The sequence below is a fragment of the Hyperolius riggenbachi genome, chromosome 2, assembly GCF_040937935.1.
Source record: "Hyperolius riggenbachi isolate aHypRig1 chromosome 2, aHypRig1.pri, whole genome shotgun sequence".
NCBI lineage: Eukaryota > Metazoa > Chordata > Amphibia > Anura > Hyperoliidae > Hyperolius > Hyperolius riggenbachi.
This window is the reverse complement of record NC_090647.1, coordinates 417644863-417670812: the sequence shown is the minus strand read 5'-3', so window position 1 is coordinate 417670812 and position 25950 is coordinate 417644863. Positions and strand designations below refer to the sequence as shown.

Sequence of the window (25950 nt, the reverse complement as noted above, 5' to 3'; positions counted from 1 at the left end):
AAGGCCAATAGAAAGGAAGTAGGAGTGGTTTTGCTATAAATACACAAATATAGAACCAAATAAGGACTTGTGGGATGTACAGGGCTGGATTTTGGGCGTGACTTTGTAGTGTATTGTCTGAGCAACTTATTTTTCAAGCACACTTGAGAGCAGAGCAGGCAAGAACCCAGCCCAGCAAACAAGGCTATGGACCCCATGCAGTTAATGTATTGGATGAACCTAGCCTGGCTGGGGTCTTCCTATACTATGCTGGTAACCTCCTGCACACAAGACAGAGGCGATGGTGGGTGCATCCCCTTTTGGAGGAGAGACAGCAGATAGGCCAATTCACGCAACTGTATCAAGACTTGCGGTGACACCCTTCCAAGTTTTTAAAGTATTGCCGCATGTCTGAGTGTGTAAGTATCCTTTTTTTTACCTTATATTTACCTTGTTCTGTCTGCAACTTCATCACATGGCTAATAATGATGATGCCCTTTTGCTTTCAAGCTTTGGCAAACTTCTAGAGCTGTTGAGGGCCGATCTTCGCAAAAAGGACACAAGGTTGCGCAAGGCCATCACCCTGGAAGAGCAACTCATGTTCACCTTGCGGTACGTAATGTTATGATATACCACAGTGTTCTTGGAAATGATGACTTGAGACCAATTTTTCAACAGAACATTTTTTTTGTTTGGTTTTCAAATAAAACTACCAACAGTAGTTCTAGGAAAATATTCCAACATGGAAGAGTTCCTAAGCTTTCTTTTGCAAAAGTTCTGCTGGTGTTTACAAGTCCTTTTGTTCTAATCTCCATTGTGTTGTTCCCCATGCACAATTGTAAAGATTGGTGTCAGCAAGTAACAGAATTCTGATTATTAGGTGATCTGCAGTATCACCTATAATGCAGATATATACCTGATTATATGATGATCTGCAGAATCACCAATAATACAAGTATGCCACCAGCTAATGTGATAGCAAGGTTAAGTGCTTGGTGCAACAATAGTACTGATAGGTTAGCTTTGCCACACCAGTGGAGCTGGTGGGCACTAACAGTACAAAACCCCTCACCAGAGACTAGAGCCCTCTGGTGAGAGTAGAGTGGTCAGACTAAACAAGTTGGCAACAGACTGGCAGATACGGTACAAAGTCAGAAGGCAAAGGTAAGAAGGTTTAACAGGCAGAGTCAGCAACAAGATCAGATGGCCATAAGTGCAGAATCACTGAGAGTAAGTATAGTCAGAACGAGCAAGAGTCATACACAGATAATACAATATTCAATTACGATTATGGCTATCAAACAATCCTATCACTGTGTGAAATCCCCGGTTTCCTCCCGGATCAAAGCACACCGGATCTATCTAAGGTCTGAGCGCTAACATGAAGTATTCACAACAGCAGACAAGTTGCGAGTGATTCAGGGAAGCTTAAGAAGCAGAGGAGACCCCTCCGGCACGCCCCCTCTCATCAACCAATGAGGAGCGGCGAGCAGCCCCTCTGACGTCAGCCAACCAGCCGGTCAGCTGACGCGCCTCCTCCCCGCATAAAGGTCTCGTCTGTGCGCGCGCGCACGCAATATTGCAACTCTATGTGCTGCTGACAAATCCGTCCTCGGCGTGCTAGACGCCCGAGGACCGGACAGATCGCTAGGCAGGGAGATGGGGGCAGCTGCAGTGGTATTGCTGTTCACCGCAGCTGTCTCTTCCGTGTTTGTTACAGTACCCCCCCCCCCTCGAAGTGTGGACTCCGGACACATACTGCATGGCTTCTCAGGATGCAACTCATGAAACTTTTTCCTAAGTTCCTCAGAATGCATGCGACAACTCGGCACCCAAGACCTCTCCTCAGGCCCATACCCCTTCCAATGAACAAGGTACTGTATCGAGTTACGCACCTGACGAGAATCCAAAATCTGTTCAATCTCATACTGAGGTTCACCATCAATCACCACGGGGGGGGGGGGGGGGGGGAGAGGAATCCACATGCACAGCTGGCTTCAACAGAGACACATGGAATGTTTTTACACCTTTCATACTGGGTGGCAGAGAAATGACATAAGAGACATTATTAATCTTTTTAGAAACAGGGCATGGGCCTATAAATCTGGGGCCCAGCTTTGCTGAAGGCTGTTTCAGGGCCAGATGTCGGGTTGAAACCCACACCATGTCTCCTGGCACGAATTCCCATTCCACTGACCACTTTTTATCTGCCTGCTTTTTCTGGGTCTGAAAGGCCTTTTCCAAATTCCTTTTAACCATACTCCAAATCTCCTTTAATGCTCCCTGCCAATCTTCCAGAGCAGGAAAAGGAGAAGAAAGCCACATAGCATCTAAGGAACTGTTCTAAGGACTGGTTAACCTTTTCAGTTTGTCCATTGGTCTGTTGGTGGTAGCTGGAGGAAAATGACAGGTCCATCCCCAGATGATGACAAAAGGCTCTCCAGAATCTGGACACGAACTGAACTCCCCTATCTGACACCACATTCTCCGGGATGCCATGCAACCGAAAAATGTGCTGAACGAAGAGATCCGCCAATTCTTGGGCAGAGGGGAATCCGTCCAGAGGAATGAAATGAGCCATCTTGCTGAACCTGTCGACTACCACCCAGATTACCGTTTTCCCCTCGGACCTGGGGAGTTCCCCCACAAAGTCCATGGACAAATGGGTCCATGGCTCCTTAGGCACTGGCAACGATTGCAGAGTGCCCACAGGAGCCTGACGGGACGGCTTGTTCCTGGCACAAGTGGAACAATCCTTCACAAACTCTTTACAATCAAGAGCTAAAGATGGCCACCAGACACATCTGGAAAGCAAATCCTGTGTCCGAGCAGCCCCAGGGTGCCCTGCATTCTTATGTGCATGAAACAACTGCAAGATCTGCAGGCGAAAGAGAAGTGGTACAAATAGAATCCTGCATAGCACGTTTTTCAGGACCAGAACGTTTATACAAGTGACCCCTAGGGGGCATACAACCTGACCGTAACTCAATGGGACAGTCAAAACTTCGATGTGGGGGAAGTTTGTCTGCAGACTTGGGACAGAACACATCTGCAAATTCTGCATATTGCCTAGGCACCCCCCTCCACCTGAACCTTGGTGGCGCAAACAGCAACTTTCTCCATACAATGATGATGACAAAAGGAGGACCAGCTTAACAACTGGCTGGAACTCCAGGAGAATGCTTTTGCAACCACGGCATCCCAAGGATCACAGTGGATGTTGCCATTTGAAGCACAAAAAACTGTAATTTTTCTTTATGTAATATCCCTACATGACACAGCAGTACAGGGGTCTGAGAAAGAGGCTGTTTACACTGCAGAGGAGAATCATCCACAGCTGTCACCAAGATCTATCTGTCTAATGGGATTAGGGGAATTCCCAATTTCTTAATGAAGTCATAGTCTATAAAATTGGCTGCAGAGCCCGAATCCACGAATGGCTGAGTGGACCGAACTTGACCCTCCCAGTTGATAGAACAGGGGAGGAGTAAGCGATTATCTGTTAGAGGTAATGCTGGCTCGCCTAGGGTAGTACCTCTAACTACACCTAGGCGGCAGCGTTTCCCGACTTCTTAGGGCAGTTCTGTACTACATGACCCTTTTCTGCACAGTATAAACAGAGTCTCTCTGACCGTCTGCGTTTTTTCTCTACCTCTGACAATTTGGAATGTCCGATTTGCATCGGTTCATCCGGAGGAGGAGAAATTGACGGATAGGCTTTAACACTAGATCTCACAGGGTATCTGTAACGATCGGTGTCAACACGCAGAGAGAATCTGATTATTGGTGATCTGCAGATTCACCAGTAATGCAGATATACACCAGATTATGAATGATCTGCAGAATCACTAAGAATCCAGGTATGTCTAACCTCTGGACACCTGAGATGTGAATGTACAGTGTAACAGTAGCACTTTGAGAGAGAACCGCCAGAGGAACTGGAGGTAAGAAGAAGAAGGGATTTCACCTCAGACTGTGGGTGAATCCCTAGGCCAGAGGCTTCCTAGGAGAGGGACCTAGGCTAGGTTGCAGGAAGCCCTGCTGCTAATATTAACAGGCTTGCCCTAACTAGGTGTGAGGGCCTATTCTCTATGCCCTGGAACCGGGCTAAGATATAACACAGAAATGACACAGTATCCTAGTCTTGGGTGTGAGGTCCGTAGTCACAACACCCTGGAACTGGTCTAAAGCATAACATAGAACTGACACAGTATCCTAGTCTTGGGTGTGAGGTCCGTAGTCACAACACCCTGAAACTGGTCTAAAGCATAACATAGAACTGACACAGTATCCTAGTCTTGGGTGTGAGGTCCGTAATCACAACACCCTGGAACTGGTCTAAAACATAACATAGAAGTGACACAGTATCCTAGTCTTGGGTGTGAGGTCCGTAGTCACAACACCCTGGAACTGGTCTAAAGCATAACATAGCATAGCATGAGAAAGTATTCTAGCTCAGTGTGGATTCCCAGGTCCTTCCTGGTTCAACCACACTGTTGGATCTGACTGAGGTCTGTGTGCTAACACGTAAGCATTTGCAACGGCAGACGATGTGAGACTGAGGGACGAGTGGTTATATAGTGCAGCGCTGCCCAGCGCCGCCCAGTCCCTTCCAGCCAATCCGCATACAAACTTGGATCAGCTGACCAAGGGAGTCAGCTGATCCCTCTCTGCTTCCCATAAAGCTTCTGTCTCGCCGCGCGCGCGTGTATTCCTCAGCCTATGTGCACAGGAAGGCTGCACCAGATCAGACACATGTCGCCGCGCGTAAACCGCCGGACTGGACGCGGAAACGGCCGCCACGCCGTCAGAGCATGCGGCGGCCATTCCGCAATCCTTTACAGTTTCTCCCACGAGTCTGTCTCTGATAACGAATGCGGTGATCAATCTTTACTGCCAATGCAATCGCTTCATCGACAGTTTTAGGCTCAGGATGAGCTAACATCACATCAGAGACCGAGTCAGACAATCCCGTTAAAAAACAATCTAATAAAGCAAACTGTCCCCATCTAGCTGACACAGCCCACCTTCTAAATTCTGCGGGATAAGTTTCCACCGTATTACGTCCCTGTCTGAGGGACTTTAGCTTCCTTTCAGCAGTAATTGCGATATCTGGATCATCGTATATTATAGCCATAGTCTTAAAAAACTCCTGGACTGAAGATAGTGCCTCATGATCACTGGGAAGACTGTATGCCCATGTCTGTGAATCCCCTGATAATAAGGCTTTAATAAGGGTCACCCTCTGACTTTCTGTTCCTGATGAACTAGGTCTCATCTCAAAGTAAGAGACAATGATTTCTGAAATTCTGAAAGTCAGATTTGTGCCCTGAAAACTTTACAGGGAGAGACATTTTTAGATCAACAACAGGAGGGGACTGCACTGGTGCGGTTGCTGGCTGGAGAGCTTGCACTACTCAAGACAGCTGGGTGATCTGTGTCTGTTGGGTATTGACCAGCATGGTTAAATTGTTCACCGCTGTGGTCAAGGCCCCAACTTGGCTGCACAGTGCGTCCATAGATATTTTGGTCTGCTGTTCTGTAACGAATGGTGTCAGCAAGTAACAGAATCCTGATTATTAGGTGATCTGCAGTATCACCTGTAATGCAGATATATACCTGATTATATGATGATCTGCAGAATCACCAATAATACAAGTATACAACCAGCTAATGTGATAGCAAGGTTAAGTGCTTGGTGCAACAATAGTACTGATAGGTTAGCTATGCCACACCAGTGGAGCTGGAGGGCACTAACAGTACAAAACCCCTCACCAGAGACTAGGTCCCTCTGGTGAGAGTAGAGTGGTCAGACTAAACGAGTTGGCAACAGACTGGCAGATACGGTACAAAGTCAGAAGGTAAAGGCAAGAAGGTTTAACAGGCAGAGTCAGCAACAAGATCAGATGGGCAAAAGTGCAGAATCACTGAGAGTAAGAATAGTCAGAACGAGCAAGAGTCATACACAGATAATACAATATTCAATTATGATTATGGCTATCAAACAATCCTATCACTGTGTGAAATCCCCGGTTTCCTCCCGGATCAAAGCACACCGGATCTATCTAAGGTCTGAGCGCTAACATGAAGTATTCACAACAGCAGACAAGTTGCGAGTGATTCAGGGAAGCTTAAGAAGCAGAGGAGACCTCTCCGGCACGCCCCCTCTCATCAACCAATGAGGAGCGGCGAGCGGCCCCTCTGACGTCAGCCGACCAGCCGGTCAGCTGACGCGCCTCCTCCCCGCATAAAGGTCTTGTCTGTGCGCACGCGCACGCGACATTGCAACCCTATGTGCTGCTGACAAATCCGTCCTCGGCGTGCTAGATGCCCGAGGACCGAACAGATCGCTAGGCAGGGAGATGGAGGCAGCTGCGGTGGTATCGCTGTTCATCGCAGCTGTCTCTTCCGTGTTTGTTACAACAATGTGTTACCACCTTGTCCCATTGTCCAACTGGTCATGGCTAGTGAACAAAGAGACCAGGTACAATGAAGTATTTCTATGACTTGAAATAGACCACCCATAAAAGTATTGAAATGCAATAATTACAATTGAGGTAAATTGTATGACATATGGTACACAAAACTTTCAAACCTTTTGTAAACCGTGTCCAAGACGCTGCCTGACTCGCTTGCTTTGGCTTCCTGCCTTTTAAGACCCTGGGTCAGCACCTGTCCACTCCTTAGTACTAAGTACTAAGAATGAATGTCACTTGGGGGTTGAATAAAACTGATAATGATGTGAGCACAGAAAAGACATTTGTGGTTATTTCATTATAAATGTTATGTTTTATGTCTGACTTACAAGTGCCTCTTGGATTTAATTGTAAATAAGAAGACTAAAATGATCAAAATCAATGTCAAACTGGCCAAAACACTCAATTTCAGTGGGGGTTGGATAATTTTGAACACAACTGTATATGATTTCTGACTGCCTCAAGTAAACTGAATTGGCAATTTATCAGCCTATGTTGTGGAACTTGTTCCATTAATGGCAGAAGAGACATAACTATATAGTACAGTTGGCTGCTCTGGTGCTGCACAATGCGATCAATTTCATGCCGATGCTGTAGCCCCATGTTTTGAATCTGCTCCTGAACTATTTGGGCCTATGGATCAACACTATGTTTGGAGGAGGAAGAACAAGGCCTATGAAGAAAAGAACACCTTGCCTACTGTAAAGCATGGCGGGGGGGGGGGGGGGGGGTGTCGATCATGCTTTGGGGCTGTTTTGCTTCTGCAGGTACAGGGAAGCTTCAGCGTGTGCAAGGTACCATGAATTCTCTTCAGTACCAGGAGATATTGGATGAAAATGTGATGCAGTCCATCACAAACCTGAGGCTTGGGAGACGTTGGACCTTTCAACAGGACGATGATCCCAAGCATACCTCCAAGTCCACTACAGCATGGTTGCAGATTAAAGGCTGGAACATTTTGGAGTGGCCATCGCAGTCACCAGACCTAAATCTGATTGAGAACCTCTGGTGGGACTTAAAGAAAGCAGTTGCAGCGTGCAAGCCTAAGAATGTGACTGAACTGGAGGCTTTTGCCCATGAAGAATGGGCTAAGATACCCGTAGATCGCTGCAAGACACTTGTGTCAAGCTATGATTCACGTTTAAAAGCTGGAAAAGGATGTTGTACTAAGTACTAAGAATGAATGTCACTTGGGGGTTGAGTAAAACTGATAATGATGTAAGCACAGAAAAGACATTTGTGGTTATTTCATTATAAATGTTATGTTATGTTATATTTGTCTGACTTACAAGTGCCTCTTTGATTCAATTGTAAATAAGAAGACTGAAATTATCAAAATGAATGTCAAACTGGCCAAAACACTCAATTTCAGTGGGGGTTGAATCATTTTGAACACAACTGTATATTACTTCTGACTGCCTCGCTTGCTTTGGCTTCCTGCCTTTTAAGACCCTGGGTCAGCACCTGTCCACTCCTTAGTACTAAGTACTAAGAATGAATGTCACTTGGGGGTTGAATAAAACTGATAATGATGTGAGCACAGAAAAGACATTTGTGGTTATTTCATTATAAATGTTATGTTATATGTCTGACTTACAAGTGCCTCTTGGATTTAATTGTAAATAAGAAGACTGAAATGATCAAAATCAATGTCAAACTGGCCAAAACACTCAATTTCAGTGGGGGTTGCATAATTTTGAACACAACTGTATATGATTTCTGACTGCCTCAAGTAAACTGAATTGGCAATTTATCAGCCTATGTTGTGGAACTTGTTCCATTAATGGCAGAAGAGACATAACTATATAGTACAGTTGGCTGCTCTGGTGCTGCACAATGCGATCAATTTCATGTCGATGCTGTAGCCCCATGCTATGAATCCGCTCCTGAAATTGTTTACAATCAGATTGCAACTGCTCCAGAAAGAGCTGCCTTTCCTTGTGCAATAAGTGGTTGGAGTCGTCCAACTGTTTCTTAAGGCTTTCAATGTGTCCAACATATTGCTGAGAAAGGGAGGAACTTGCATTGTCCTGTAGCCTTTTTGAAACCATAGCTTCCTGGTTTCTCATCATTCCAACAAGGCTGGAAACTGCTCCAGCCATCTGCACATTTGCCTGTCTTGCAGGTATGCTAGTGCCTGTTTTACGAGATGCTGGTGCTCTACGCTGTGAGGTTTCAGAGGTTGGAGCACTTGCCTGTTCTCCTCCAGCCTTCCTGTCCTGTTCCTCGGAAGCTTGTGGGGTGCCCGCTTGTGGGGTGGCCTCTGATGCACCTGGTTGATCCGCTGCAATGTCATGCACATTGATGGTTGACAACGATTCCATGCAAGCAATATAAGGAGATGTGAAATAAAAGGAAACTGGCACCAGTATGCGGCAGGGATGGAACGGCCACCGGTGGGCTTACCTGCAGCATGCTCCGATGTACCATCTGTGTCTTGAAAAAGGAAGAGAAGAACGGGCACTGCTGCATAAACATCCCTTTATTGTGGCTGAGTTACACAGTGGTTAGCAGTGGGGGGGGGGGGGGGGGGGGATGATATGCCTGACAGCTGTTTCGCAGGTGTACAACCTGCTTCTTCAGAGGCCCATGGAAGCATCAGGTGATGAATCCAGACTCTGCACAGTAGGTGCATCTCTTGAATCTTCCATTAGTGCCTCAAAGTTATCTTCAGTACTGTGGATAAATATAAAAAAAAAAAAGGATTAGATGAGGTAAACTTATTTTCACCGGAGTTTCCTAGAGAAAAGGATGCACAGAGAAAGCAGATACATGACATAGGTACAAATTTTGCATAGAAATGTAAACTCACTCTCTTGGATTGATGTGGTTTCTTAGGAAGGCCAGTATAGCTGTGTGGCAGTATGGAGTCCTTTTAGAAGAGCCGCTTCCACTCCTTTGTTCATTTTTCTCTGTCCTAAGTTTTTTCACAAAGCTGTCGCGCACGCTTCTCCATTTTGTCTTGATCTTTTCAACTGTGGGAACAAAAAATAAAAAATGTCTAATTATTTTTGAGGTTCCTGGCAACTGGGCAGAGCTATACAAGCTTACATTTGACCTTCATAGAGGGCAAGAGCACAATTAGCTCCATCGTCAGCAGAACCAGCAAGGTGATCTGGAAGAACCTGGTTGTGAAGTATATGCCAGTTCCCAATTCCCGAAAGTGGATGGAGGTTGCTGAACTATACTGGGACAGGTGCAACTTCACGAACTGCCTAGGAGCCGTCGTCGGTAAACATGAGCGGCTACAGAAACCAGTGGGGAGTGGCAGTCTTTATTTTAATTACAAAAAATACTTTAGCTTGGTCCTCCTGGCTATAGTCGACACAGACTATTTTATCTATGTGGACGTCGCCTCCTATGGCGGTTCAAGTGACTCAGGGATTTTCCAGCGGTCAAAATTACATCGACTACTGACTGAGCAGAGACTGGACATCCCTGGAGACAAGCCATGGCCTGGGACAACATCGCCCAACAACCCCCTGACCGACAACAAGTTTTCAACTAATGACTGACTAGAGCTCGTCGAATGGTCGAATGTACCTTTGGAATCTTGTCTAATAAGTGGAGGATGTTCACCAAGCCACTATAGCTGAACCCAGCCAATGCCAAAGCTGTAGTGAAGGCAGCTTGCATCCTCCACAATTTTGTTAGACAAGAGGAAGGGTACAACATCCAACACATCGATATGGACTATTTGCCAGGTATTCGCCGGTATGTTACAAGGGGTAGAATGCAAGCCCAGAGGAATCGAGATCGATTGGTACAATACTTCCAGTCAAGAGAGGGTCACATTCCATACCAAGACATCATTGTGCCTCGCTAGTGGACAATTTTTTTTTTATCTTTTTGGGTTGTTCAACGGATTTTACATTTTGGTTTTTAATAAATTTTGAAAAAAATTAGCCCCATGATTTGTAACGGGGCTGGGGCAGCCTGTGAATGGCTGTGTGGATACAGTGGAGTGGTGGGGGACATGTGAGTGGCAGTTTGGATACAGTGGAGTGGTGGGGGAGATTAGACCGTGTGAGTGGCAGATAAAAAACAACATAATATAGAAGCACACCATACACAATATATAGCACACTTACGTTCTTTGGCCTGCTTTCTGGCTGTGAGCGTGTTATAGTCCTTGATAAATTGTTTGGTGATATCCTCCCAAATGAACCTGCAGTATTGGAGGTTGCTGTATTTATCGTGCCTCTTGTTTTATAGCTCTGGGTGCTCCCGGACCGCCATAATCAGGTCCTCAGTGTTGAGAAACTTTTTGCTGGGCATGGTACCGCTGTCTCAGGCACCTTTCCACGCTCGTCTCCACCAGCTTGTCAACAGGAAGCTGTCAGCGATAACGTTGAAGGGAGGAGCAGGAAGTTCTGGCCGTCCGTTTTGGCATCCGGTTTTTGTGCATTATTCTTTGTGAAGATGGCGGTCCGTTTTTGTATTGGCTTTCACTACCCCTCCTGGTATCTGGGGTCCGTGAAGTGCCGACAAATCCGGACTCTGCGTTCAGTTTTTCAGAGCGGATCACACGGATCCATTTTTGAAATGAGTGAAGATGGACGCTATTTTTAACATTGGTATAGAAACAAAACATATGGGCAAGCACCATCCACATTACCATAAAATATAGGTAAATCAGTAAGCGAGGAGTGTGCAGAAAGGAACAATAAACCTACAACACTACAAGAACCAGAAGTTCCCTGAAAGACCGCACCACTCGACTCATGAGTACAAAATTATAACGAGTGTTCTACAAAAGGGTTTGAATTTCTCACCAACTAAAAATATGGATGTATTTGAGGTGGTTAAAGACTTGTACTTGTTCTGCCGAAGATTGGCCTTAAAATGTATTTACTATCGTGAGGATAGAGAATTGGATGCACGTACCCAACAGATTGTTGAATTACCTGATGAAAATGATCGACAAGTGCTGGAAGATCTTATGGATTTACTCAATGAGAATGAGCCACATACTGGTCCGGATTATGCACAAACAGATAGAGGTAGGTTTAGACCTAGATCAACCTTTTTACCTAATTTGTCCCTTTTTCCACCCATCAAGATATTTTTTGATTTGGTTGTTCAGGACATAGAGAAGTTGAATATACGGTGCCCTGTCTCATCCAATTTAATCAAAGAGGAGTATAGAGCAGTGAAAGAACTAGCCAAACGGGATGATTTTATCATCCGTGAAGCGGATAAGGGTGGGAATATTGTGCTATGGCCCACACAGGAATATCTTAAGGAGGTCAGGAAGCAGTTGGGTGATAAAAAGTATTACAGACGTCTACCTAGTAATCCAACTATTATATTCAATGGGCAACTTAACCAGCTATTAGATGATGCAAGAGATCGTGGCTTAATTTCCCAAAAAGAAAAAGCTTTCCTGACAGTTAAAGAACCGGTGGTCCCAACTTTCTATTTATTACCCAAGGTGCACAAAAACCTAAACCACCCACCGGGACGTCCGATCGTCTCGGGGATAGGGAGCCTGATAGAAAAAGGGTGCAGTTTTTTAGATTTCTTCTTGCAAGAGCATGTTGTGACACTTGAATCATATGTTCTGGATTCTTTAGATCTGATTTACGAAGCTCAACCATATTTCTGTACCCACAGGTACCTTGTTCATATCCCTTGACGTTGAGTCACTTTATACGAATATTCAACATGGAGATGCATGTCGAGCTGCACACTACTTCCTTTCCACAACCACTACAGGTAGAGCTGAGTTCAATTCCTTCTTGGTTGACCTTTTGGATTTTATTTTGACCCATAACTTTTTTGTATTTGATGGACAGTATTATCTCCAGACCCATGGCATTTCCATGGGTGCAAAATGCGCCCCCGCCATCGCTAATTTGTTTTTGGGGTGGTGGGAGCGCGAGACAGTGTGGGGTACGGCGAAGGAACGGTACCACCCTAACATTTTGGGGTGGTATCGTTTCATTGACGACATACTTATTCTGTGGGAGGGCCCTGAACAATTGGCGCAGGAATTCATTGGCAAGTTGGGACAAAATGACAGTAATATTATATTGACCTCTAATGTATCCTCTACATCTGTGGATTTTCTGGATTTGCACCTCTTTTTTACAGAAACCGGACAAATAGGGAGCACCCTATTCCGTAAAACGACTGCTGTGAACAGCCTGCTTCATTATTAGAGATGGGACGACGAATCCGGCGAATCCACGAATCCCTCGAATATTGGGAAATATTCGAGATTCGTGGATTCGAATCCCGACGCCATTTTCCACTTTACGAATCCGCCGAATCCCGACGCTGCATCGCCGCGCATCCGCCGCTCGCACTCGTCCTCCTCCGACCCGCGCCTCCTCCGACCGCCCCGCGCCTCCTCCGCCCGGCCGCCCACATACTTTGTATCAACTCACCCGTCCAGTGGAGCGCAGACAGAGCGGCAGACCTCTCGCTGACTTCCTGGTTCCCTCTAGTGACGGCTTTTACAATGACGTCATCAGTAAAAGCCGGTCCGGCCACTAGAGGGAACCGAGAAGGAAGGACGAGGTCTGCCGCTCTGTCTGCGCTCCACTGGACATGTAAGTTGATACTTATGCAGGGGTGAGCGAGGAGGCACAGGGGACGGAGGAGGCCATGGGGGTGAGCGACACCTACCTACCTACCTACCTACCTACCTACCACTTTACCTACCTACCTGCCACTATACCTACCTAAAGGCCCCCTATACGTACCTACCTACCTACCTACCGGGCACTATACCTACCTACCTACAGGCCCCTATACCTACCTAAAGGCCCCCTATACTACCTACCTACCACTATACCTACCTACCTACAGGCCCCTATACCTACCTAAAGGCCCCCTATATGTACCTACCTACCTAAAGGCCCCTATACCTACCTAAAGGCCTCTATACCTACCTACCTAAAGGCCCCCTATACGTGCCTACCTACCTAAAGGCCCCTATACCTACCTACCTAAAGGCCCCTATACCTACCTACCTATTTACCTACCTATACTTAAGGCCTTATACCCTGCTACCTATACTGAAGGTCCCTTTAACTACCTACCTACCTACAGGACACTATACCTACCTACCTACCGGCCACTATACCTACCTACCTACCTACAGGCCACTATACCTACCTAAAGGCCCCCTATACGTACCTACCTACCTACCTACCTACCTAAAGGCCCCTATACCTACCTTCCTACCTAAAGGCCCCTATACTTACCTACCTACCTACCTAAAGGCCCCTATACCTACCTACAGGCCTCTATACCTACCTACCTACTTAAAGGCCCCCTATACGTGCCTACCTACCTAAAGGCCCCTATACCTACCTACCTAAAGGCCCCTATACCTACCTACCTACCTATACTTAAGGCCCTATACCCTGCTACATATACTGAAGGTCCCTTTAACTACCTACCTACCTACAGGACACTATACCTACCTACCTACCGGCCACTATACTTACCTACCTACCTACAGGCCACTATACCTACCTAAAGGCCCCCTATACGTACCTACCTACCTACCTAAAGGCCCCTATACCTACCTACCTAAAGGCCCCTATACCTACCTACCTACATACCTACCTATACTTAAGGCCCTATACCCTGCTACCTATACTGAAGGTCCCTTTACCTACCTAAAGGCCCCTATACCTACCTACATACCTACCTATACTTAAGGCCTCTATATACCCTGTTAACTATACTGAAGGCCCTATACCCTGCTACCTATACTGAAGGTCCCTTTACCTACCTAAAGGCCCCTATACCTACCTACATACCTACCTATACTTAAGGCCTCTATATACCCTGCTACCTATACTGAAGGCCCATATACCCTGCTACCTATACTGAAGGCCCCTATACCCTGCTACCTATACTGAAGGCCTATATACCCTGCTACCTATACTGAAAGCCCATATACCCTGCTACCTATACTGAAGGCCCATATACCCTGCTACCTATACTGAAGGCCCATATACCCTGCTACCTATACTGAAGGCCCATATACCCTGCTACCTATCAGAGGCGGGACAAGGTCCTCCAGCACCCAAGGCTGAGACACCAAAGTGCGCCCCTCCATCCCTCCCCCCCAGCCATCACACACTGATTGCTATTAGACTAAGAGGTGCCACAGGGCCCACAACCTCCCCAACACCTTAATATCTAGTTATCTGGCTTGCAGTCACTGCTATGTATCCCCTTGTCTTATTTCTTTCTGCTTCAAACACAATTAGGAATGACAGCTAAATGAATTGTGCGCCCCCTCCTACACTGCGCCCTGAGGCTGGAGCCTCTCCAGCCTATGCCTCGGCCCGGCCCTGCTACCTATACTGAAGGCACATATACCTTGCTACCTATACTGAAGGCCTATATACCCTGCTACCTATACTGAAGGCACATATACCCTGCTATCTATACTGAAGGCCCCTATACCCTGCTACCTATACTGAAGACCCATATACCCTGCTACCTATACTGAAGGCCCATATACCCTGCTACCTATACTGAAGGCACATATACCCTGCTACCTATACTGAAGGCACATATACCCTGCTACCTATACTGAAGGCACATATACCCTGCTACCTATACTGAAGGCCTATATACCCTGCTACCTATACTGAAGGCCCATATACCTTGCTACCTATACTGAAAGCTACCAATATTGAAGGCACCCATACCTAGCTAGCTATACTGAAGGCACCTTTACCTCGCTACCTATACTGCGGGCAACTATACCACGGATCGCACAATTCGTATGTGCAGGATTCGTTAGATTCGGGATTCGAAAGGTTCGAGATATTCGAGAACCTTTTTAGATTCGGATCCGGATTCGGATTCGAAGAAATTGTGGATTCGTCCCATCCCTATTCATTATGGATCTTTCCACACGAAACAACTAAAAAACAACATTCCCATGGGACAGTTCTTACGGATTCGTAGGAACTGTTCAGATGAAGTGGAATTTGAACGACAAGCTGATGACCTAAGATTGAGGTTCTTACAGAGAGGCTATCCCAGACATACGATCAAACGCGCCTATCAAAGAGCAAAAGGTGCCAAGAGAGAGGACTTACTTTATGGAAAAAGAAAGACAAATGACACTACGGTAAGAATTTGTACCCCCTTTAACACCAGATGGGATGACCTGAGAGGTATTTTGACTAAACATTGGCCAATTCTGCGCACTGATACAGTGCTGTCAAAATTCATTTCCACTAAACCTGCAGTCTCAGCTAAAAGGGCGCCCACTTTAAGAGATCAGCTGTGTAGAAGCCATTTCCAACGATCCTCGAATGCACCAAGGGAGACCAAGGGCAGTTTCCCCTGTGGACGCTGTAACATTTGCCCCATGATGAAACCTACCAGGGAAGTAATTAGTCCCAAAACACAGAGGATACATCAGATAGATGAGTTCATTAACTGCCAGACTGAAGCGGTCATTTATTTGTTAAAATGCCCCTGCAATCTATACTATGTGGGGCAAACTAAAAATAAATTGAAAAAACGGATACAGAAACATCTGTCGACCATACGCTTGGCGGAGAGGGACGCTGAGGAGGGTAAACCTCTTACCCCAGTAGCGGACCACGCTTTAAAAGTACATGGGGGAGTTACGACAGGTTGGACTGTGTGTGGACTAAAACGCTTATTTTTGTCTTCTAGGGGTGGCAATGTGGTGTCATCTCTTTTGAGACACGAAACAAAATGGATCTTTGACCTGGGCTCAAAATCACCGGTAGGTCTTAATGAAGACTTTTCATTTGTGGGCTTTCTCAAGTGATCACGTGTGTTTTCCGGGTCTTGACCTTTGGTGAGTAGGTCATTACCTGGCTATAAGTGTGCCATCTATTGTACACGGTGTTACTTTTGTGTGGCACTATTGGAGCGACTGAGCTGGGATTAGTGAGTAGTCCCATGCTGAGCTATCTTTTGGCACCATTGATGCAGTTTTTATTGAAGTGGGAACCTGTATGGTTGATATTTACAGTTTATGTAATGATATATTTGGTTTAAAGTGATATATTGAATGGTCCCTTTATGGCTCGCCTTGTGAAATTGGTCACTAATTCTGTACATATATTTTCCTTTTTTCCTTAGATATGGGTTTCATATATACTGATCCCTGAGTACATTCTTCTATCTATAAGGCAGTCTTGGACCTCCTCCCAAGCCCCGTGTCTTTCCTCAGGATATATGCATCATAATGTTTATGATTGTATTGTGTATCAGTTTGTCATGGATTGCAATTTTGTATCATTGCACCGTGTTGTTTTGACCACTAGATGGCGACATATGTGACTATTGACTATGTTTGGTTGTATCGTGAGTTATTTATATACTCCATTTATTTTGGATTATACCACTGTGAATTTCTGTAAAATAATGCTGTATTATATATTATATACATGTATCTAAGGGTTGTATTGTTCTTTAAAGTACGATTGTTTTAATCTCCGGCTATTTCCACGAGTACCTTCTAAGACTACATTCCCCAGGTGCCTTTAGGATAGTGGGAGGAAGTGGAGCGACGTCAATTGACGCCGTCTCCGCCTCCTCATAGTGCGCGGCCGCGCACAACTATGGAATGAATAGGGTAATTCTAGTTCCCGCCCACCCAGGTCCTGAAATAGGTATAAACACCGGCAAAACAGCTAGGTCCTTATGCCCAGACGAAGCTGCATATTCCAGGCAGCGTATCGCGACGGCCTTTTCCGGGGGCGCTCTCCTTTCCCTGATCCTGCTTTTCTGTACCCCGGTAAGTTCCAGCTTCCAGATACTCTGTCACCTCTTCTTCCTTCGGGTCATTTCCTTCACATTTTTTCTTCACTCTTTTCACTTGCACTATTGCAGATATTGAAACGCCTTTATGGATGGCTCCATATTAATTCTCCTTCCCATTTGTTTACACAGGACATGTTGGTCCTCTATTCACTTTATGCAATTTGCACTTTATAAGCTTGAATGCTGGACAATAGCACCCGGGGCATATCATCTTTTTATTCCCCCCTCATTGGTGTAAGCACAGGATATATTGTGATATATTGTGATTTACTGCAGGACGTTATGGAGGTTTATTGATATTCATTGTGTTATCATGTGCAATGTTTGGAGTGCCCCTTGATTTTTGATCTTAATTGTTTTTATGTTCATTTGTACTGAATAAAGATGTTATAATTTTGTACTCATGAGTCGAGTGGTGCGGTCTTTCAGGGAACTTCTGGTTCTTGTAGTATTTTTAACATTGGTATCCGTGTCTACGGTTTTGGTCCGGGACAAAAAAACGTAGCCATGGATACATTTTTACTACAAGTGTGAACAGGTCCTTACTGTGCACTGGATGGATGCTTTGTGAAAAGTTTTGCATCCATTTACTGCTGCTACCCATTGACATTACATGTGAAGATTGTATCCTCCCAGTGTCATCCTGCATGAGAATTTCCAGCATAAGTGCAAGTAGACTGAAGACAGGCATCACTGGGCAGAGTTAAATGATCTATCAACACTTACCACACACACTTTAGACACTGCCAATCACATGTTCAAATGGAAACACAAACCATAATTTTCTCAATGCTGCAGTTGAAACTTCAGTAAGAAATCTTCCTCATTCAACTTCACATTCAGACGGGTATAACCTGGAATTTCATTTAAAGGTAGTGTCCAGGATACAGGATTTGGGATTTTGAGCACCTAGACATTTAGCTTAACAAGCTGAAGTATTATTTAATAAACGTACAAAAGTGCAAAAAATATTTACACTAAATGGGGGAAAAACGTACAAAACAAACATAAAGGTGGCCATACATGGTACAATTTTTCAATTAGATAATTTAGTTTGATTATTCCATTAGATCGAATATAAAAATGTTTCCAGCATGTTCGATCATGTGTCCTGAAAAAAACGGGATAATTATTCAAATTTCTTGATCGAAATTTTTTTTTTTCAACTTTCATTCAATTCGATCATTTAGATTGAATAAACGGGAAAATCGAACGTTTTTATTGTACCGTGTATGGCCACCATAAGCATAGCAAATAATAAAAGGGAATAAGGTTGAAAAACACTTGATAGAAAGTTCACATTGGTCTCAGCACAATTACTGTACAGGTTACATCAGGGCCGGGCCAAGGCATAGGCTGGAGAGGCTCCAGCCTCAGGGCGCAGTGTAGGAGGGGGCGCAGAATTCATTCAGCTGTCATTCCTAATTGTGTTCGAAGCAGAAAGAAATAAGAAAAGGGGATACATGGCAGTGACTGCAAGCCAGATAACTAGAGATTAAGGTGTTGGGGAGGTTGTGGGCAATGTGGCGCCTCTTAGTCTTATAGCAATCAGTGTGTGACGGCTGGGGTGGCAGGGATGGAGGGGCGCACTTTGGTGTCTCAGCCTTAGGTGCTGGAGGACCTTGTCCCGGCTCTGGGTTACATGGTTATACACCAAGGTGGCTTTGTCTGTTTCTGTCTTGGTATGTTGCTGGGTTTAATGATCTTTTCTTTGTTATTGAGCTTTTTTAGCACTTTATGGAATCACTAGATTGCTGTTAAATATCAGATTCTCTCCGATGTTTCTAAGTGTGGTGTTTTATTTTGACTTTGGTTTTTGCAAAGCCAGTCTGGGTAACCACAAACATCTAATGCTTTGCTGAGGCGTCTGTATTCCTTATTTGCTTCTCTGCTTAAAGTTATAATCTTCACCCGGTGGGATAAAGTACTAATAACACTCAGCATGGATTCCAGTGGGTGGTGTGAGTCGCCAAGACATTAATGGAAAGAAGCAGTGGACACAGAAGGCACTCACAGCATGAGCTTGGTACTGAAAGGACAATATGCCAAGTAGACTGATTCATGTAAGTTCTGCATGATAGAATAGCAGACATCTCTCAAAGTAAAACTAAAGGGGGAAAAAGGGCCCAATTTGGGTACTTACCTCGGATGAGTCCTCCAGAGGCTTCCCCCATCGCGCTCTGTGCTACTGTGCAGGTGTAAGCCATCTGCGCCTGTGCAGTTCGTGTGCGCTCGTGGAACTTCGGGGGTCCCCACGCTGGAACAGACAGATGGGGGAAGCATCTGGAGGAACCATAGGCTTCCCTCTCCCAAGGAACATATTCACATTTTTTTACCCAAGGATCTCCCAGGATTACTTTAAAGCAAAAATGAGTTCAGATTTCTTCTTACCCGAGACCATTTTTGACAAGATTTACAAAGCTAAACAGCATTATTTTAATTGTGCACAGTGTCATCCTGTTAATCAGAGGCATCTGCTGTGTCTGCTTCATTGGTGCTGCCTTCTTTCAGGGGGCAGCAAGTGTCCCTGAGGTAACATGTGACATAATGAGATAGACATATGTATGTGCAGTGCCGAGCACATCAATAAATAGGCTGTGTACCTTTTTTTTTTATCTTTTTCTGCCTGAAAAAGTTAGCATCCATGTATGCAAGTGACAGTTTCTCTCCAGTTGGGATCTTTCACAAGCGTAACCCTCATTGATAAGGGATTCAAGCCATAAAACAGCTTTTGAGGGCGGAGGACAGAGAAAAAAAGTCAATAGTTGACATATTTTAACTCTGGGACATGAAAAGTCTTTTATTGAGCAAAAACAATAAAACATCAATAAAACATTAAATCTACTTTTTTCAGTTTTTAAATGCAAAATAAACTAGTGGGGTATCTAAAAAAATGATTTTCACCTCAGGTTCACTTTATACATTTTGAAAATTACCCACAGAGCTTATGCTTCTGAACAAGATTTGCCAAAGGGTAAACTGTGTCTTGCAGGCCCCATGCCAGAAGTTTATGCTAGAAGGCATAGCAAAGTCAAATATTCAGGCAGGGAAGGCCACAGAAGAAGATCAATATCTACTGAAAGGAGCTGCAGTTAAGCAAACATAGTAAATTGAAGCTTAACTTAACATGAAAAGGAACATTGCCCATGGAAAGAGCACTACTCAATTTCTCCAAAATACTTCATTTTATTGATATCAAAAACATCTAAACAAGGTTGTAAAAACTTAAAAACAATTAAAATGCTCGCACCTCTCAGATGAACCAATTGATTATCATAAATATTGAATGCATTTGTACATATTATTTGCACTAATTTCTGCTGACTAGAACTCTGATATAGAGCATTTCCATTATGCAAGAATGCACATGCCTTGATTTGACACTTAGCTGACAGAGACTTCTGGGTTGTGTTCCACACCCAGAATCAGGAAGTGGTACAGACCCTTCCTGAAACACGGCGCAGGTGGGACTTCCCTGCCTCACTATTTAAGTGCTGGAGTGGTGGTACTTTTTGACACAGGGTTACTGATCTGGAAAAAGCAGAGTGAATGTTATAATGCTGGAATTTATTTGCACGTTTTTGATTTGTATTAACTCACTGATCTGGTAATTTATTCAAGATTTTCACTGTGATTAGCTCATAGCACTTTTTTTTACATGTGCTGAACCCGGGTTCACATACACTCTGTTGCATAGGATTGAGCACAGACTTGTACTTACATAATTTTGGACCAGAGGCAATATTAATGAATTATAAAAGATTTATGAAAGTCAATTGGTCATCTGAGAGGTGTGAAGGTTTTAATTGTTTTTAAATTGTTTCCAACCTTCTTTAAATATTGTTTATACCACTAAAATGAATTGTTTTTGAGAAACGGAGTAGTGCTGTTTCCATGGACAATGTTCCTGTTAGTAAATTGCATATTTTTCTTAAAGGAATGTGAAAAAAAACCACATTTCTTTAAAAATTGCTCTAAAAATCAATTTGCAAAATTGCTATCACTAAGCGCTTAAAGGGAAGGTTCAGGGAGTGGGGAAAAAAATAAAAATCCATATCCACTTACCTGGGGCTTCCTCCAGCCCGCGGCAGGCAGGAGGTGCCCTCACCGCCACTCTGCAGGCTCCCGGTGGTCTCCGGTGGCCGACCTGACCTGGCCAGGCCGGCTGCCAGGTCGGGCTCTTCTGCGCTCCAACGACAGGCTCTTCTGCGTTCCACGCGGGCGCGCTGACGTCATCGGACGTCCTCCGGGCTGTACTGCGCAGGCGCAGAACTACTGCGCCTGCGCAGTACAGTCCGGAGGACGCCCGATGACGTCAGCGCACCCCCGTGAGGCGCAGATTGGAGCGCAGAAGAGCCCGACCTGGCAGCCGGGCCTGGCCAGGTCGGGTCGGCCACCGGAGACGACCGGGAGCCTCCGGAGCGGCGGCGAGGGCACCTCCTGCCTGCCACGGGCTGGAGGAAGCCCCAGGTAAGTGGATATGGATTTTTATTTAAGGGGCCCATACACTCAGCCGATTTTTGGCCGATCGATCGATCAAAATCGATCGGTCGATTGCAAATCGATTGATCAATCGATTGATTTGCAGCCAATTTCGATCGATTTCAATCGATCTGGCAGGCCGGAAAATCTAGGTCGATCTGTTGAGATTGCTTATTTTTCATTGGCCTTAATGGAAATCTGATGGCAAAAAATGCCATCAGATTGATTTTCAATAGATTTCAAACTGAAATCTATTGGAAATCTGTTCCTAGTAAAAAAATGTTCCTAAACACATCAGATAGATCAGAAATCTATCTGAAGATCTACCTGCAGCTAATCTAACGAGTGTATGGCCACCTTAAGTGATTGTGTTTTGTAGTGTTATCTAGGCCTCAATAAGTGCGGTGACAACTTTCCTTGTATAAGATATGTTTCAAGGAAGATTGCCAGGGGAGCTTAGGCATAAGTTTTGTTTTTTTACAGACTTCCTTAATTCAGGTACACTTCACTGCAAAGTTGTATTGATGGAAACTATTTTTTTTTATGCAAGACTTAACCTGGCTTTATTAATTCTATAAAACACTCAGCATTAATGAGTTTTCACTTTTCTCATGTATACGTGGGTCAGATAAGTGTTTTAGAAAGTAGGGCCAGTGGATTATGTCAGGTGCAGTTACATGACAGATTACATTCTGAAATTCCATTTAGGAGCTAGTAAACACTGCACTGATCCCAGATGGAGAAGAGGGAACTGTAAGGAACAAAAATATTGTATAGAAGCTACTGATGAGGAGAAGGGGAAAAACACAGATTATTTTACTATAGTAAAGTGCATTTATTTCAATATTACACACAAAATATGCAAGCTTTAGGAGCAAAGCACATGACTGGTCCATGCCATTTTAATCATTACAATATATTATTCAAACCACAAATATATGTAGGCAATATAGAAAAGTCCAGGTACAGAAGGGTTTTTAAAACCAAAATACGTAAAAAAATATATTTCTTTGTTTTACAACACTGAACACATGAAAAAAACTGAAAGAATAAAATATGTTTTCATCCACAGATCAGAATATTACATGATAACGGAGATCTTCCACTCTTGCCTACGGTATACAAATTAGTGAATGCAGTTGCTGCGAACAAGCATGCAGGATGAGCCTCACTTGTAAGTCACCTGGGACCACTGCTGAGGATACACAGAGATCTGCAAAGGCCTGAAAGCCACAAACAGCAAACACTACAAACTGGTTTATAAAGACTGATTAAAAACACGTTATATACATTTAAAATATAACGTCCAGGAAAAAAGGAGAGTTATTATAAAATAATGCAACAGGATTGTTTGTTGCAGTAAAGTGCTGACTGAGTAACTCTTTCACAGCAAGAGGAACAACATTCACATTGTAAGATAATGTGGTGATCTATAGCAAAGTGCGGTGAAGTTTCACTCTGCTTACCTTAAAGATACACTGAAGTGACACTTAACATGGCGAGATAAACTAGAACTAGCCTGTGTTGCTTTTTTTCTCTCACGGCTATAAGGCCTGAGACACACTGGCAGCGCTTTTCTAAGGGCTTGCAATTTGTAAAGCTCTTGTTAATGTGATGCTATGGGGGATTTTTAATAAAACACATTCCTTGTAGGATCACATACTGTACATAGCATTGCATTAGCAAGATCTTTAAAAATCACAAGTGCTTAGAAAAGTTCTGCTAGTGGGTCCCAGGCCTAAGATTGCAGCTTAACCTCACTGGCGGTAAGCCCAACACAGTGTCGGGCTAGCCGCCGCCGCAGGGGATCGCATGGCCCCGGGAGGATTTTTTTAAAATAAAAACTGTGCCATAGTCTTTAGCTAGCACTTGGCTAGCTACCTAGGTCTCCCAAGTGCCTCCACTCTCCCCCGATCCCCACCGCAATACATACCCCCCAGGGATCCCGCAATGGCGCAGCCTCCGGATCAGCTCCAGGCTTCGCTATGGGGAGGATCGGGGCTGCGCATGACGTCATGACGTCGATGACGTCATGTCCGATCGTCGCCATAGCGACGACTGAAGCTAATTGGGAAGCTGAGGCTCACGCGGGATCGCGGACGGGTGAGTGTTGCCAGCGGCGATTGAGGGGAGCAGATAGGTGCCGGGGACTTGGGGGCCACAGGTAGCTAGCCAAGTGCTAGCTACCAGCTGTAAAACAACGTTTATTCTAAAAATCCCTCCCATGGACGCAACCTCAAAAACTGCGTACCGCCAGAGAGGTTAACTCTCTTTGATGACTAACTGATAACTAGTGAGTCTTCATTGCTCTTTGCTACACACATTTGTTCTTAAATCACCCCCTACATAATGTTGTCTCACAAAGCTGTGAAAAAGATTAGCTTGTAGTGGTATTCCCAAAGAGAAATATAAATATATCCATAAAACTGAGTTTATTTTGTCTGTATCATAAAAAGCACCATCAGGTTTTACTATGTAAAAGTAACCAATATGTGTACTTCCCTCTAAGAAACAAACACAACTGTTAAAGTGTAATTCAGGGATTTACAAAATATTCATACTTGCCCCCATTTACTGAACATCCCCTGTGCTGTATGTAATGTAAAAATGTTCAATGAGGTTTCCCAGTTGATGAAGAATTTTGAAAAATGGCATGCAAATGTATGCAGTGTGAAAATGAACCGATGGAGCAAAGCCATTGTGGAATTTGATTGGTCCATTTTCAAACTGCATATACAGTATTTGAAAAATTTTGCATCAGATTGGAATTATTTGCATCTCATTGCCCATCCCTAGTGATGGCCACAAGGTTCAACCCCTTCCACATATTGCTTGCCCTAGAAAGTCTGTTGCATCTCTTATCTATTTTTTGGTACCCATCCTTGGACTATGGGATGGGGAAAGCCAAAATTGTTTGCATAAAAATTTGTAAGGGAGTCTTATGTGTAGGGCTCTGGAGAGACTGCTAGGCTCCAGGGGAATGCAGAACAGAGCTGTTGGCTCAGAATATGAAAGCCTGGCAGAGAAGTGCCTGGATATAATATGTAGACTAATTTCCCCATCAACAATATACATTGCAGGTGTGTTCAGGGAAGGGGGAAGACTGTGGATATATTATACAGCCATTTTAAGGTACAGTACAGATGTAAATTCAATGCATTCTTCACATGGTGTTTTAATAGTACAACCTAATCAATTACCTCTGTTTGATCTCTTCCATGGGAACTGTGTTCCTGTCTATTGAGTTTGCAGACTCAAGGCTTTACACACTAATAATAAAAACAGTAAGGGCTCTCTTACATTTAAGTGCTTACATTTGTACATTTAAAATGCATCGCCAGTTTATAATGCACTTGTGTAAAGATGCATGTTTCAATGTGCAGAGGTGGGAACTCGCTGCATAAAACTGAATGAGATTTCTATTCATCATTTTACTCTAAACAGGCCCAATGAGAAGCAAAGGACAGAATCTGTTCAGTAGAACAGTGGTCAGGCACATCAATAGGCATACATTAAAATGAAGTTTGCAGTTACTTTAAAGTTAAATAAAAGAACAATCAGACAATCCAGAAAGCAATTCCTTCACTGTAAGAGAAGTTTCATTGTAATATTCTGACTTACCACAATTTTTTATTGATTAATATAGCTCTATAATCTTCTGTGGTTCTGTACAAATCAATCATTTGAAACAAGTTAACTTGAACTTAAAGGGACTCCGAGCAGTGCAGAAACTATGGAAAGATGCATATCAATTTAAAGCTCTCTTTCTCCTCTTTCCAATGATATATAAACCGCCGCCCTATGCCTTTTAGTTTTTGCTATTTTCGCGATTGAAATTGCAGCTGCCGCGATATCCATCTTTCCATAGTTACATTGTATTACACAGGACGACACTTTCCCCAGTGTCAGCAGCTCCATTGACTTTAGGAAAAAGTCGCCCTGTGTAATACAATGTAACTATGGAAAGATGGATATCATTTTAAAGCTCTCTTTCTCCTCTTTCTGGCGATACCTAAATCGTTGCCCTACGCCTTTTAGTTTTCTCTATTTTCGTGATTGAAATCGCGGCCGCGGCAATTTAAATCGCGAAAATAGCGAAAACTAAAAGGCGTAGGGCGGCGGTTTATATATCATTGGAAAGAGGAGAAAGAGAGCTTTAAAATGATATGCATCTTTCCATAGTTTCTGCACTGCTCGGAGTCCCTTTAAAGGAACACTATGATGAAAA

At 44.2% G+C, this 25950-nt stretch overlaps 1 long non-coding RNA gene across 1 annotated transcript; it reads left to right on the top strand.

Moving 5' to 3' along the window:
* The first annotated feature begins 182 nt into the window (after positions 1 to 182).
* On the top strand, positions 183 to 22995 carry LOC137546885 (uncharacterized). Its single transcript, XR_011026395.1, has 3 exons — positions 183 to 398; positions 490 to 591; positions 22795 to 22995. It is a non-coding gene; the product is annotated as an uncharacterized lncRNA (long non-coding RNA).
* Positions 22996 to 25950: the final 2955 nt, after the last annotated feature.